The sequence below is a fragment of the Macaca nemestrina genome, chromosome 13, assembly GCF_043159975.1.
Source record: "Macaca nemestrina isolate mMacNem1 chromosome 13, mMacNem.hap1, whole genome shotgun sequence".
NCBI classification, from domain to species: Eukaryota; Metazoa; Chordata; class Mammalia; order Primates; family Cercopithecidae; genus Macaca; species Macaca nemestrina.
This window is the reverse complement of record NC_092137.1, coordinates 27,786,439-27,800,274: the sequence shown is the minus strand read 5'-3', so window position 1 is coordinate 27,800,274 and position 13,836 is coordinate 27,786,439. Positions and strand designations below refer to the sequence as shown.

The following is a 13,836-nucleotide window of genomic DNA, read 5'->3' as shown; positions in this document are numbered from 1 at the left end:
AATAAAAAAAAAAATTCCTCACCCCAGGGGTTGAGCTTCCCCAGGACTCACTGGTGGCCATGGGGACTGTAGACGCAGGTAAACAGGAGAGGAACTGGCTGACAGAGGTAGGGATTTCTCATTCAGTGGGAGGAAAGCAGGGAGTATTAGCATGCATTGAAGTTAGGGTGGCTGCTTAGGGCTTCTTAACTCACTAGAAGACCCTAACTGGGCCACTGGTAGTTCTTTGGGACAAGAGGTCCTGCTTCATTTTTTTCTCAAACTTTGTTTTTTTATCATCACCCCACTCCAAGGAAACTTTTGAGACTTCTTTTCCTAATCATCCTCCCTCTTCCCCATGAAATTTTTATACCACGTACACACACATACACACACACACACACACACACACACACACACACACACACACACATATATATATTCCTTGACCTACAGTGGGATTACATTCAGACAAACCAACCGTAAACTGAAAATATAATTAATCGAAAATGCATTTAATACAGCTAACCTACTGCTATACTTGAGATGTTGTCCCTGCCAAATCTCATGTTGGGTTGTAATCCCCACTGTTGGAGCTGGGGCCTGGTGGGAGGTGACTGGATCATGGGGGTGGATTTCTCATGAATGGTTTAGCACCATCCCCTTGCCACTATCCTCAAAATAGTGAGTGAGTTCTCTTGAGATCTGGTTGTTTAAAAGTGTGGCGGTGGGGCACAGTGGCTCACGCCTGTAATCCCAACACTTTGGGAGGCAAGGGCAGGTGAATCGCCTGAGTTCAGGAGTTTAAGACCAGCATGGGCAACATAGCAAGACTCTTGTCTTTAAAAAAAACAAAAACAAAAATTAGCCAGGTAAGATGGCACACACCTGTAGTCCCAGCTACTCGGGAAACTGAGACAGGAGGCTGGCTTGTGCTTAGGAGGCTGAGGCTGCAGTGAGCCATGGGTGACAAGAGTGAGACCCTGTATCAAAAGCAGAAGTGCGTGGCATCTTCCCCGTCACTCTGTTTTGCTCCTGCTCTCCCCATGTACCATGCCTGCTCCTGCTTCGCCCTCCACCATGAGTGAAAGCTCCCTGAGGCCTCCCCAGAAACCACGCAGATGCCAGCGCCATGCTTGTACAGCTGCAGAACCATGAGCCACTTAAATCTCTTCTTTATAAATTAGCCAGCCTCAGGTATTTCTTTATAGCAATGCAAGAACTGCCTAACACAGCTACCAAACATTATATTACAGTTTGTACTGAATGTGTATCACTTTCATACTGTCATAAACTTGAAAAATTATAAATCGAACCATCATAAGTTGGGACCGTGTGTGTGTGTGTGTGTGTGTGTGTGTGTGTGTATACTGTGGCCCTTTGGAGAGCATTTGTGTAATATCTAAGATTTCTTTCACACACCACCAAGAATGGATTTTGACCCCTTTCGGGGAGATATAGGCCCAGTTGGGAATGCATGCCCCGGATGAAATGAAGGCTGTAGCCAGGGCCCTTCTGTTCGCTCTCAGTGAGTGGTGAGGTTGATCACATGGAGTAAGTAGATCAGGTGGCCCTTTATCCATCATTAATCAGGATAGGCCCTGACCTCAGGTTCCAGCACTGCACTGCTAGAGGAATATCTTCCAAAATCACATTGTTCCTGCACCATCTGTTCAGCCTGCCTGCCCTGCCCTCCAGCCTCTGCTACATCTCCTCTCCATGGGTGGCAGCCCTCTGTGCAGTGGCTGGCTAGCTGTGGTTGACAATGGAATGCTCCGTCAACTTGGCATTGCTGAGGATGTGCAGGCTGTCCCTGCCAGCAGTAACCCTGTTCCCATCCTGTCGTGCAGCCTCACCTGCCCCAGCTCTAGGCCTCTGCCCAGAAGCCTCTCTCAGTGTTCTCCCTCTGCACCTCCTCCACAAATGAAAGCATGGGGAATGGAGACCCCAGCACACAATGGTGATCATGGCTGGAACTCTCTGGAGCCTGACATCCCTCATAAACAAGGCCACAGGACACTGACCTTCACCTCTTCCTGCCTCCAAGTGCATTCCTGGCCGCCCTTATCCTTCTACTCTGAGCTGGAAACATAAAGCCAGTCACAGCGCAAACCCCTTGCCTCACAATCCGATGGATTGTGCCCTAGGATGTTGACCTTTGTTTCTTAGATGCCTTGTCTGGCCCCCTCTGACCTAGGTCATGGGCTTTCACTGCCAAAAACTTGAGCAACATAAGGGGCCACTGAGATAATACCATCTTTGTCTGCCTCACCTTTGTTGAACACCTGCTCTGTGCCAAGCACTGTGCTAAGCCTTTTCACATACATAACTTAATTCAGTCTTCACAATAGCCCTATGAGGCAAGTTCCCATTGTACAGATAAATAAACCCACGGAAAAGCTGAGTAACTTGCCAGAGGTCACACAGCTAGTAAGTGGTGAAATCAGGACTTAAACCCAGGTCTGTCTGAATTCCGAGCCATTTACTGCATCGTCCCAGTTGAAAAAATCACATTTTCCAGTTGTGCAAATAGAAATAAAAATGACACAAGACCTTTACTGCCAGTGAAAAGGCAATGAATTTACCATTCTTAAAAGATGACAGAGCTGGCCAGGAGTGGTGGCTTGCACCAGTAGTCCCAGCTACTCAGGAGGCTGAAGTGGGAGAATTGCTTGGGCCCAAGAGGTTGAGGCTGCAGTGAGCTGTGATTGTGCCACTGTAACCCAACCTGGGTGACAGAGCAAGAGCCTGTCTCAAAAAAAAAAAAAAAAAAAAAAAAAGACACAGCTAACAAAAAGGCAGAAGCAGGACTTAAAACCAGGTTTGTTTGACACCCATATCTCCTGCCTGTCAGTGATTAACCCTTGGAGGACAAAAAATGACTTTTTCGTTCCCAGGCCCAGTCAGCTAGATACTCACGCCTCAGCCTCCTGCAGACAAGAACAAGGCAGAAGCCCCATTTTTAGAACTTGGAAGCAAGCACAGAGCAAGCCTGGCCCCTGGGCCAGCATAAGTATGAGCCGTCTCAGCAGCTGGCACAGCCCTCCTTGAAACACTCTCCCTTGAAGAAATTCTGACCTAAACCCAGTGTAGCCAGCAAGGCTGACCTTGTTGGTGGAATCTAGTGGCCCCGGTATGGTGGTAGGAGGTAGCAGAGACCCTGGTGGTTTACATTTGCCCTCTCTCCCTTTCCTAAATCCCTGACAATATTCTTTTTAAAGAAATAATGCATTGACTTATGATTTAGTCATGTTTCATCCCATTTGCTTTTCCCTGGCTTCTAAAACCACAAGCATGGCTGGGGAATTCATGTCCACAGTGTAGGCTCTGAATAGCTTTGTGTAGGGAGAGGTTTTGAAAAGAGAAGAAAGTGGCATCTACTTGTGAGATGGAATGCATGAAGACATCGGGGAGGAATGCAAGGGCTGTAACTGTTAGGGTCCCTCGGCAGTTTGGGTAGTGACTCATTCAGCGTGGGTACGGATTCCTAACAAGTGAAGCTTGGTAGTGACGTCATTCTTGCAAGATTGTCTGGGATCTGTTAGAGCTGCCTGACAAGGTCTTACCTTGGAGACTTTCATCACTGGGGGGTTTTTCCCAGCCACACTTCATACCCATCATTTCCTCCAGCTTGTCCCCTTTTCGATCAACTGGAATTTGGCAAACCAGAACTTTCACGCATCTGTTCCATTGTCATCCTCCTACAGGGCGTTCCTGGGACAGTGTGTGCTCCTCACCTCATCGCTCATTACCCATCCTCCTGACAGTTCTTGGTTCAGTCAGTGCCTACCTCAGCTATGGTCCAGGTCCTGCACTAGGTCTCAGGACACAGAAGTGACGAAGACAGGTGTCCTACCCTCGAGGGGAGGGCAGGGGGCAACCAGAGGGCCTGAGACTGGTGGTTTCAGGGACAGCACAGTGCTTTGAACATAGTGCTAGGCAATAAATATGTGATGACCAAGTTAATACCCAAGCTGCATCTCCAAAAATGAGTATAGGAGTTAGCCTAGGGAAAAATCCACGCCGAGGTGTCTCTATGTACTGAGACCCATAACTGAATAGGAAGAAGTAAGTTCCTTAAGTGAATAGGAGGAAGTAAGAGATGAAACTGGAAAAGTGGGAACCTCATGTGCCATGTTAAGAAGTTGACGGCACGGAGGCCACATGGACAGATTTGCAGTAGTGTAGAGGATGGGCTGGAAGGGTCCAGACTGGAGGTAGGGAGACTGGCTAGGAAGTTAATGTGACCCTCTGAGGTGATGTGAACATTATTGGGGCAGTGGGGGTAGGGGTGGAGACGAGAGGACAGATTTGAGAAACGTTTAGGATTTAAACTCAGCAACTGGTGATTGATTAAGTATATGGGAAGGAGATACCCAGGAGAACCCCAGGTTTTCAGTGTGGAGGTGTCACAAGCTGAAAAGATAAGAAGAGGCCCATTTTAAGGCAGAGTTTTGAGTTCATTTCAGCCGTGTTGAGTTAGAGTTGCCTGCAAGAGACATGAGCCAGGTTGAGCCGGCTCACAGGTGGTTAGATACACAAATCCAAAGACAGACGAGAGTCTGGGCTAAAGATATTGATTTAGGACCCATTATATTCATAGCAGCTGAAACTGTTTGGCTACATATACCCCAACTTCCTCTCTCGATCCATGTGTATTTATCTAGGACTTTGGCGTCTACATGACCATTTTTCTCTCTGCCCCAATGCTGTCATGATGTGGGATGACTTCAGTGCCATGAGGATGAACCATTACCAAGTCTCATAGCTCCTAGATGCCCTCTACTCCAGTGACTCTTCACCTCCATTCCATTGCAGCCTCCCACTCCCATGACAACCTCCAGGACATGGCTAGTACCTCCTTGAAACCACTTCAGTTCTCTGGTAAAACCTCACATCCTCCTCTCCAAGCACCCCCTGGCTTTCACCTCTGCTACACCATTCCCACTTGTCTTAGTTCCCTGCACTTTCTCCTTGCCTCTTGACCTCTCTTCTTTCCTGATCCAGGTCAGACTCTCTGGTTGTTCATCTGAAATATTCTTTCCTGAAACCTTTGATTCTTTTGTACCCCTGCTCCTCCCCCACACCTGCCCAGGACAACACTAGTTCGCCCAGGACAACACTAGTTCATGTTCTCTGCTCCTGCCCCAAGCACACAGAGGAAAATGGGCCCCCCATGCAGTGGATTCTCACTGGACCTTCACAGCCTTCCCTCCTCCATCCCTGTATTTCTTCATCACTACAGAAAATATAAGCCTTCCCATGGGGAAACGGGAAAATGTGGGCAGTCTCTTTCCCCCAAAATAGCTTCTCCATCTGCTCTGCTGCTGGATTCCTGCACAGATGACCTTGGTACAAATCTCAACTGCCATTTACCACCTTTTCTTTACACTGGGCAAGTGATTTAACCTCCTTAAATCCCATTTTCCTCAGTGTAAAATAAGGATGGCCCAGGGTTGCTCCTGGCGTCTATGACACTCTGTGCAAATTATTATAGAAGAAGCTGCCCATCTGGATAGGCACACAGCTCAGTGAGCTGGCCATGGCCCACAGCCCACTCTCAGCCCTCAGCTGGGCACCCTTGCGCAATGCCACTTTGCCTAACCATACACCACAGCCCCAAATAAGCCTACCTCCCCCAGGTTCTAATGAAAACAAAGGCCATAACATGCAAAGCACTCAGCAGAGAGCCTGACTCTGAGCAGAGCCTCAAAACAAAAGCTATGGAAGACCAGCAGACTCAGATTAACATGGAGGTGTGCTCTGCTGGGGATGTCACACATACTTCCCAGCTCCACAGCGTTTATTAAGAGAGCAGAGCCTTAAGAAGCAGGAGGCCGTGCGCGGTGGCTCACGCCTGTAATCCCAGCACTTTGGGAGGCCGAGACGGGTGGATCACGAGGTCAGGAGAGCGAGACCATCCTGGCTAACACGGTGAAACCCCGTCTCTACTAAAAAATACAAAAAACTAGCCGGGCGAGGTGGTGGTCGCCTGTAGTCCCAGCTACTCGGGAGGCTGAGGCAGGAGAATGGCCTGAACCTGGGAGGCGGAGCTTGCAGTGAGCCGAGATCGCGCCACTGCACTCCAGCCTGGGCGACAGAGTGAGACTCCGTCTCAAAAAAGAGAAAAAAAAAAAAAAAAGAAGCAGGGACATGAGTCAGGTACGTTCAGTGAAGGAACTAACCCATGGCCATAGTCCACGGCCCAGGCAGGCAAGGGACAGTGGGAGGGAGGGGGGAGGGAGGCAGCTATGGACAGACAGGATTGTCTGAAACAGAGGGGAAGGGAAATGAGAAACTAGCCGCCCATGGCAACATTGCCTCGGGCCCTAGCAGCAGAGGCTGCCCACCCAGACCCATACCCAGCTCCAGGCGCTGACCTCAGGGGCGCCCGCCTTTCAGATTCTCCCCTTGGGGTCATCTCACCAGCTACTCATGAGTGTCATCTCTCACCAGCCCTGCCAAGTCCTCAACCCTCCCCACCGGCACCCCTCCCACCCCCACTAGAAGGCTCAGGTATTCCATGGGGCCAATTTTCCTGTCCTTGCGCTTCCCTGATTCCCCAGCTTCCTCCATGGGCACCACTAGAACTCAGAACCCAGAAGTGTCAAGGACCTCAGGAAGGCAGGGGTTTCAGATGCCACACCCATTCTATAAGAGCAGCTCTTCCTTAAGAGGAAATCACTGTGAGAAGGCAAAGGGTAGTAGCCACATGGGTATTATATTGAAGGAAGATGAATTATGCCATCACCCCTTTTGGCACAAAAATAATTTTCAGTAAAAGGTTAAAACCATCATGTTGTATCAATGAGAACTATTTCATTATTCTAAGAATGATTGATTGGAAAGTACTTGACTTACAGGAAAATCACAGTGATACAATACAGCTCCTACTTTTAAAGCACTTTCCATTTAAAAAAAAAATCATACCAGTGTATAAAAATAGTTATACTGAAGATGTGAATCAACAGCCAAGTAATTTATTGGCACTTGAAAGCTTTGTGGTATAAATAGATTCAACAATGAGAATATCAAGTAACTCTGGGCCGTGGCAACCTAACCTTCATTTTCACTAACACAAAAGAAAGTCACATGTAGTTCAGCAAGGGCCGTCTGGTCACCTTAGAAGAGATCATGGGAAGAGAAGAACATGATAGAGCTAGGACCAATAAGTCAGGTCAGCTCAAAGCAAGGGACAAGGCAGCAGGAGAAACAGAGGGGACAGAGTAGTACCACCTACCCTAAAGAGAGTTCAGATTGTCCCAGAGCAAAGTCTTGTACAAAAAACATTCAGCACAACGAACTCAGAGTCCTAAGAGAAATACAAAGGGATTACAGGATGTCAAAAGGAAGGAAGACTCTTCTCAGCTTGATTTCCTTCCTTTTTCCCTCCCTCCTTGCCTGCTTGCCCCAAACCTTCACTGGGTGGTGTAACGTGATGAGAGCAGGAATCGCTGGGTCTGGGTACAAAGTGCAGCTCTGCCATTTACCAGCTGTGTGACTCTGGACAAATGACTGGATGTTTCTGAGACTCAGTTCCCTCAAGTGTCAGTAGGGGGTGGTCGGGGGGTCAGTGTGAAGATGAAATGAGGTCAGTATTGTATGTGTGTGTATAAATACCCAGCTTTGCTGCCTCTTGATGCAGAGCAAACAGGAAAAGTTCACTCTCTTCCTTACCCTTCCACTCCTCTGTGAAGAGTACAAGGCCTTTTCTGCCCCTTTTATGTTTAAATTTCAAAGAGTTTTTCCATTGTTGGATGTAATGTGACTTTTCAGATCAGCCTTCTTGTCTTTGACCTGAAGGCCCCTGTCAGCCAGGAGGCTCCCTGCTTCTTTGTGGTTTGGGGCTCAGTAGTCCAACTGCTGCCCTCTTTGTGAAGAAAAACACAGAACCCCTGCATCTCACATCTGGTGAGAAGGTGGAGACTGGGGCATCTGAGAGACGGTCCATCAGCAAGTATTAATTGAATGCCCAGTACTTTTAAGGGATTGTAAAACTCTAAGGAGTCAGCAGGGAAAGACATGGACAGGATTTCCGACCTCTCATGAGAGTTTAACACATGGAGATTGCCTCTGTCATGGTTCTTGGTTGAAAACAGAAGAAACCAGCAGTGGTCTTGGCACAGGGTGCTGGATACCATCACAACAGGGCTGTCACTAACATCCCAGGCCTCAGCTTTTTGTTTTTTGGCAATCACTGTCACAGTTAAAAAGTGTTCCTACCAGGCTGGGCACAGTGGCTTACACCTGTAATCCCAGCACTTTGGGAGGCCGAGGCAGGCAGATCACCCAAGGTCAGGAGTTTGAGACCAGCCTGGCCAACATGTTGAAACCCTGTCTCTACTAAAAATACAAAAATTAGCCAGGCGTGGTGACACACACTTGTAATCCCAGCTACTTGGGAGGCTGAGGCAGGAGAATTGCTTGAACCTGGGAGGCGGAGGTTGCAGTGAGCCGAGATCGCGCCATTGCCTCCAGCCTGGGCAACAAGAGCGAAAACTCCAGCTCAAAAGAAAAAGAAAAAAAAGTGTTCCTCCCAATCCTCTCATTGTTCATGGGAGTGTCATTGTCTAGTTCATGATTAGGGTGGAAACTGCCTCAATGAGGTTGGTATTTCCAAGTGTGGGAAAGAGCTTCACTTCAGTCCACCCCGACTTGTAGCAGATGTCCCCTTACTTAAAAAGAAAGAGAAATCATTCAGGGGCAGGAATTGGCCCATTTGCAAATTCACAAAGAGTGACTGATATTGATTTCCTTCTTACACATGGGATTTTTAAAACCTTTTTTTTTTTTTTTTTTTTTTGAGACGGAGTTTCGCTCTCGTTGCCCAGGCTGGAGTGCAATGGTGCAATCTCGGCTCATCACAACCTCCACCTCCCAGGTTCAAGCAATTCTCCTGCCTCAGCCTCCCAAACAGCTGGGATTACAGGCATGTGCCACCACGCCCAGCTAATTTTGTATTTAGTAGACATGGGGTTTCTCCACGTTGGTCAGGCTGGTCTTGAACTCCCGACCTCAGGTGATCCACCAGCCTCGGCCTCCCAAAGTGCTAGGATTACAGGCATGAGCCACCATGCCACCACAACTTCTTTAATAAAATTTTTTATTTTTAAAAAGTAAAACTTACAGAAAAGTTGCAGTAGTCCCATATACTCTTCACCTAGTTTCCCCGATGTTAGCATTTTGCCACATTTGTTTGATTGCTTTCTCTCAAAATACATTAATATCTTTTTTTCGATTTGAGAGTAAGTCACAAACATCATGATTCTACCTCTTAGTACTTCAGGATATGTCTCCTGAAAAAAAGGACATAACAAAAGTACAATATAATTATCAAATTCAAGAAGTTTTACATGGAGATAATCTTATATGTACAGTCTAATAATGTCCCAATAGTGGTTTTTTATAATTTTTGGTTCAGGATCCAATCCAAGACTATGTATTGCTTTAGTCTCCTTGAATATGAAACAGGTTCGTAAACTATGTTGTCTTTCATGGCATTGATATTTTTCGAACAGCACAGGCTCATTGTTTTGTAGAATGCATGTCAATTTAGGTCTGTCTTATGCATTTGAGGCAGGAATGCTACATCCGTGACCTCGTGTCCTTCTCCAGGCCCCACATCAGGGAGCAGTGGTGTCAGTTTGTCTTATTATCGGTGATACTACTGTTGGCCACTTGGTTAAGGTGGTGCCTCCCAAGTTTCTCAAGTGTACAGTCACTCTTTTTGCCTGTGTAATTAATACATAATCTGTGGGGGGGATTATTTATAACTTGTAAATATCCTACCTTCATCCTACCTTTACCCAGCAGTGTTAATGCCTCCACTGATGATTCCTCCCTGAATCAGACAGCACTATGATAGTTGCACAATAGTGACTTTTTAAAGGTTTTTACTAGCTGGCATTCTACTGTAAGGAAGAATTTTTCTTTCTCCAGTATTTATTAATTTATTTTATATCAGTATAGACTTGTGGATTCTTAATAACATTTAATGTCACTGTTAACAATTGATCTATTTTCAGAATCCTTTAAGTAAATTGCTTTTGCATTTTGTGGATGAGTCAACCTAATTGCAATCAGAGCTCTTTCTTGATGTGGACTTGACCATTTAATCTATACTCCACTCTACACCAAGGCAAACAGGAAGTAGAATGCTGAGCTTTTGTAGGAATTGTTAGGTTAAGCACATAGGTTGTTGAAGTGTTTCAAGTAACTTTGGCAAAATGAGGTACTCTGGGCCCGGGCACAATGGCTCATGCCTATAATCCCAGCACTTTGGGAGGCCGAGGCGGGCGGATCATGAGGTCGGGAGATTGAGACCATCCTGGCTAACACGGTGAAACCCTGTCTCTACTAAAATTACAAAAAATTAGCCGGGCGTGGTGGCGGGTGCCTGTAGTCCCAGCTACTCGGGAGGCTGAGGCCAGAGAATGGCGTGAACACAGGAGGCGGAGGTTGCAGTGAGCCGAGATCATGCCACTGCACTCCAGCCTGGGCAATAGAGCAAGACTCTGTCTCAAAAAAAAAAAAAAAATGAGGTACTCTGGGAAGATATCATAAAGGAGCAGGACCTTCTAAAGAAAGACAGCAAACAGTTTTGAATGAAGGCCCAAAAAGGTAAAGAAGACTGGCAGGATCAACAGCTTCCAAACTAGACACAGAGAAAGGGGGACTTGGCAGAGCAAGAAGGAGCAGGAGAAAGGCAGAGCATAAACCAGCAGTGAAGTGAACATGCCCAGTCTGTGCAGAGGGTGTGCAAAAGAGCAAGGGAGGTCAAGGGAGGAAGTAGAAAAATAAATGAAGAAACAACGTGTGTTAAGATTTCTGGTCATTGATTTTAGGTTAAAAGATTGAGCACCAAGGGATGATAGATTCCGTGGAAACAAAGCCATCAACTTTTAATTAGGGAAAAGACAGAAATGCTTTTGGTCAGAAAGGAAAGAACTAACAATTGTTTAGCTTTTATTTTTTAATTTATCTCTTCTATTGAAAGTTGAGCTGTTTTTTAATGTTCACAAAATCCTTATGAGAAAGATGTTAATAACTTCATTTTATGTATAAGAAAAGAAAGTCACAGAGAATTTACATTAATTTCCCCAATGTCATAAAGCTAGAAAGTGGTGAGGCCAAGATTCACATACAGGTCTGTGTTACTCCAAAGCCCACGCTGCCAGAAGAAAGAAATCTTTAGACTGGAAGAGCAGAGGTAGAATTCGAGCTCTCAGTATAAGGACAAATAAATTCCCATATGCCAATCAAAACACTTAAGCATGGCCCACAGTAAATCTCAATAATTATCTCAACCACACACTTGGGAGTAAATCAATAGTAAACCCAGGAAATAACTGTCAAGGTTTTCAAACCTGACATTCCTGTATAACTCAATACACATACCCACTCCTTTGCCTTTTTAAAAAATCAGTTGTATTAGATATAATTTTTATACAATAAGATTTTACCCATTTTCAGTGCAGATTCAATGAGTTTTGATGAATGTATGCAGTCATTTAGTCACTACTATAATCATAACCTAGAGTATTTTTATCACCCCAGAAAGTTCCTGTGCAGTCCTTTTGCAGTCAATACTCCCCAGCCCTTGACCTGCTTTCTGCTGCTACATTTTTGCCTTTTCTAGGATTTCATATACATGAATTGATATTAGCTGGGGTTCACCAGAGAAATCAGATGGAGATATGTATATGTATATGTATATGTATATGTATTTTGTGTGTGTGTGTGTGTGTGTGTAGATTTATTTTTTATTTTATTTTATTTATTTTTTTTTTTTTTGAGATGGAGTCTCACTCTGTCGCCCAGGCTGGAGTGCAGTGGCGCGATCTCGGCTCACTGCAAGCTCTGCCTCCCGGGTTCATGCCATTCTCCTGCCTCAGCTTCCGGAGTAGCTGGGACTACAAGCGCCCGCCACTACGCCCAGCTAATTTTTTTGTATTTTTAGTAGAGACGGGGTTTCACCGTGTTAGCCAGGATGGTCTTGATCTCCTGACCTCGTGATCCGCCCACCTCGGCCTTCCAAAGTGCTGGGATTACAGGCGTGAGCCACCGCGCCCGGCCCAAGTGTGTGTGTAGATTTATTATGGGAATTGACACGTGCAGTTATGGAAGGCAAGAAGGCCCACGGTCTGCAAGATGGAGAAATAGGAAAGCCAGTGGTACTGTTTAGTCTGAGGTCAAAGACCTGAGATCCCAGTTAATGTGCAGAGGGAGAGGGGAGAACATAGATGTCCTAGCTCAAGAAGAGAGAGAAAGAATTTGCCCTTCTGCCTTTTAGTTCCATCCACGCCCTCAACAGATTAGAAGATGCCTGCCCACATTGGTGAGGACCGATCTTCTTCACTCGGTCTACAAATTAAAATGACAGTCTCTTCCAGAAACACCATCACAGACACAGAAACATTATTTCTATTAAACAGAAATAATGTTTAACCAGCTATGTGGGCATCATTCAGCCTAGTCAAGTTAACACAAAATTCACCATCACAGAAATCATACAATGTGACATGTAATCTTTTGTGCCTGGCTTCTCCCACTTAGCATAATTCTTTTGAGATTCATCCATGCTGTTTTATCAGCAGTTCCTTCCATTTTATTGCTAAGTAATATTGCCTTGTCTGGATGTGCCACAGTTTGTTTATCCATTCGTCAGTTCTAGGACATCTGGATTGTTTCCAGTTTGGAGTGATTATAAATAATGCTGCTGTAAACATTCACATATAGGTCTTTATGTGGATATATGTTTTCATTTCTTTTGGATAAATAGCTAGGAATAGAATTGCTGGGTTTTATAAGTATATGTTTAACATTATTAGGAAGCTGCCAAACTATTTTCCAAAGTGTCTCTATCATTTTGCATTCCCACAAGCAATGAATAAGACTTTTCATATCTCCAGGACATTTACGCCAATTTTTGGTACTTTCAGCTTTAAATATTTTAGTCTTTGTACTAGGTATATAATGCCATCTCATTGTGTTTTGAATTTGCATTTCCCTAGTGTCTGATTATATTGAGCATCTTTTCATATACTTATTTGGCATATGCATGATGAAGTTTCTTAGATGAAACTTCTGTTCAAATCTCTTGCCCATTTTTATTGGGTTGTTGGTCTTATTGGGTTGTATTATTGAGTTATAACAGTTCTTTGTCAGATACATGTTTTGCAAATATTTTATCCTAGTCCATGGCTTATCTTTTGATATTCTTTTGAAGGGCAAAGGCTTTAAATTTTGATAAATTTCAGTTTATCAGGTTTTTTAATCTTCGTGCTTTTGGTGTCCTAAGAAATCTGCCTAGCACAAGGTTACAGATTTTCTCCTGTCTTCTTCTAGAAGTTTGTTGTTTCAACTCTTACATTTAGGTTTGTGACCCATTTTGAGTTAATTGTTGTCTGTGGTGTGAGGTAAGGGTTTGTGTTCTTGCATATGGATATCCATTTGTTCCAGAACCATTTGTTTAAAAGACTGCCCTTTCCTCCATTGAATTACTGGGTACAGGTTGAGTTTCCCTAACCCAAAATCTGCAGTCCAAAATGCTTCAAAATCATGGGCCAGGTGCACCATAATCCCTGTAATCACACTTGTAATCCTAGCACTTCAGGAGGCCTAGGCAGGTAGATCGCTTGAGCCCAGGAGTTCAAGACCAGCCTGGGCAACATGGTGAAACCCTATCTCTCTCTCTCTCTCTCTCTCTCTCCATATACACACACACACACACACACACACACACACACACATATACATATACATACACACACAAATACACACACACACACACACCAAAAAAAAAAAAAAAATGCCGGCCAAGCACGATGGTTCACGCCTGTAATCCCAGCACTTTGG

At 45.2% G+C, this 13,836-nt stretch overlaps 1 protein-coding gene across 9 annotated transcripts in view; it reads left to right on the top strand.

Annotated features, from left to right (window-relative positions):
- Positions 1–13,836, top strand: part of LOC105479735 (ribokinase) — a 115,716-nt gene that overhangs the window by 88,057 nt on the left and 13,823 nt on the right. The gene's annotated exons all lie outside the window — the stretch shown is intronic.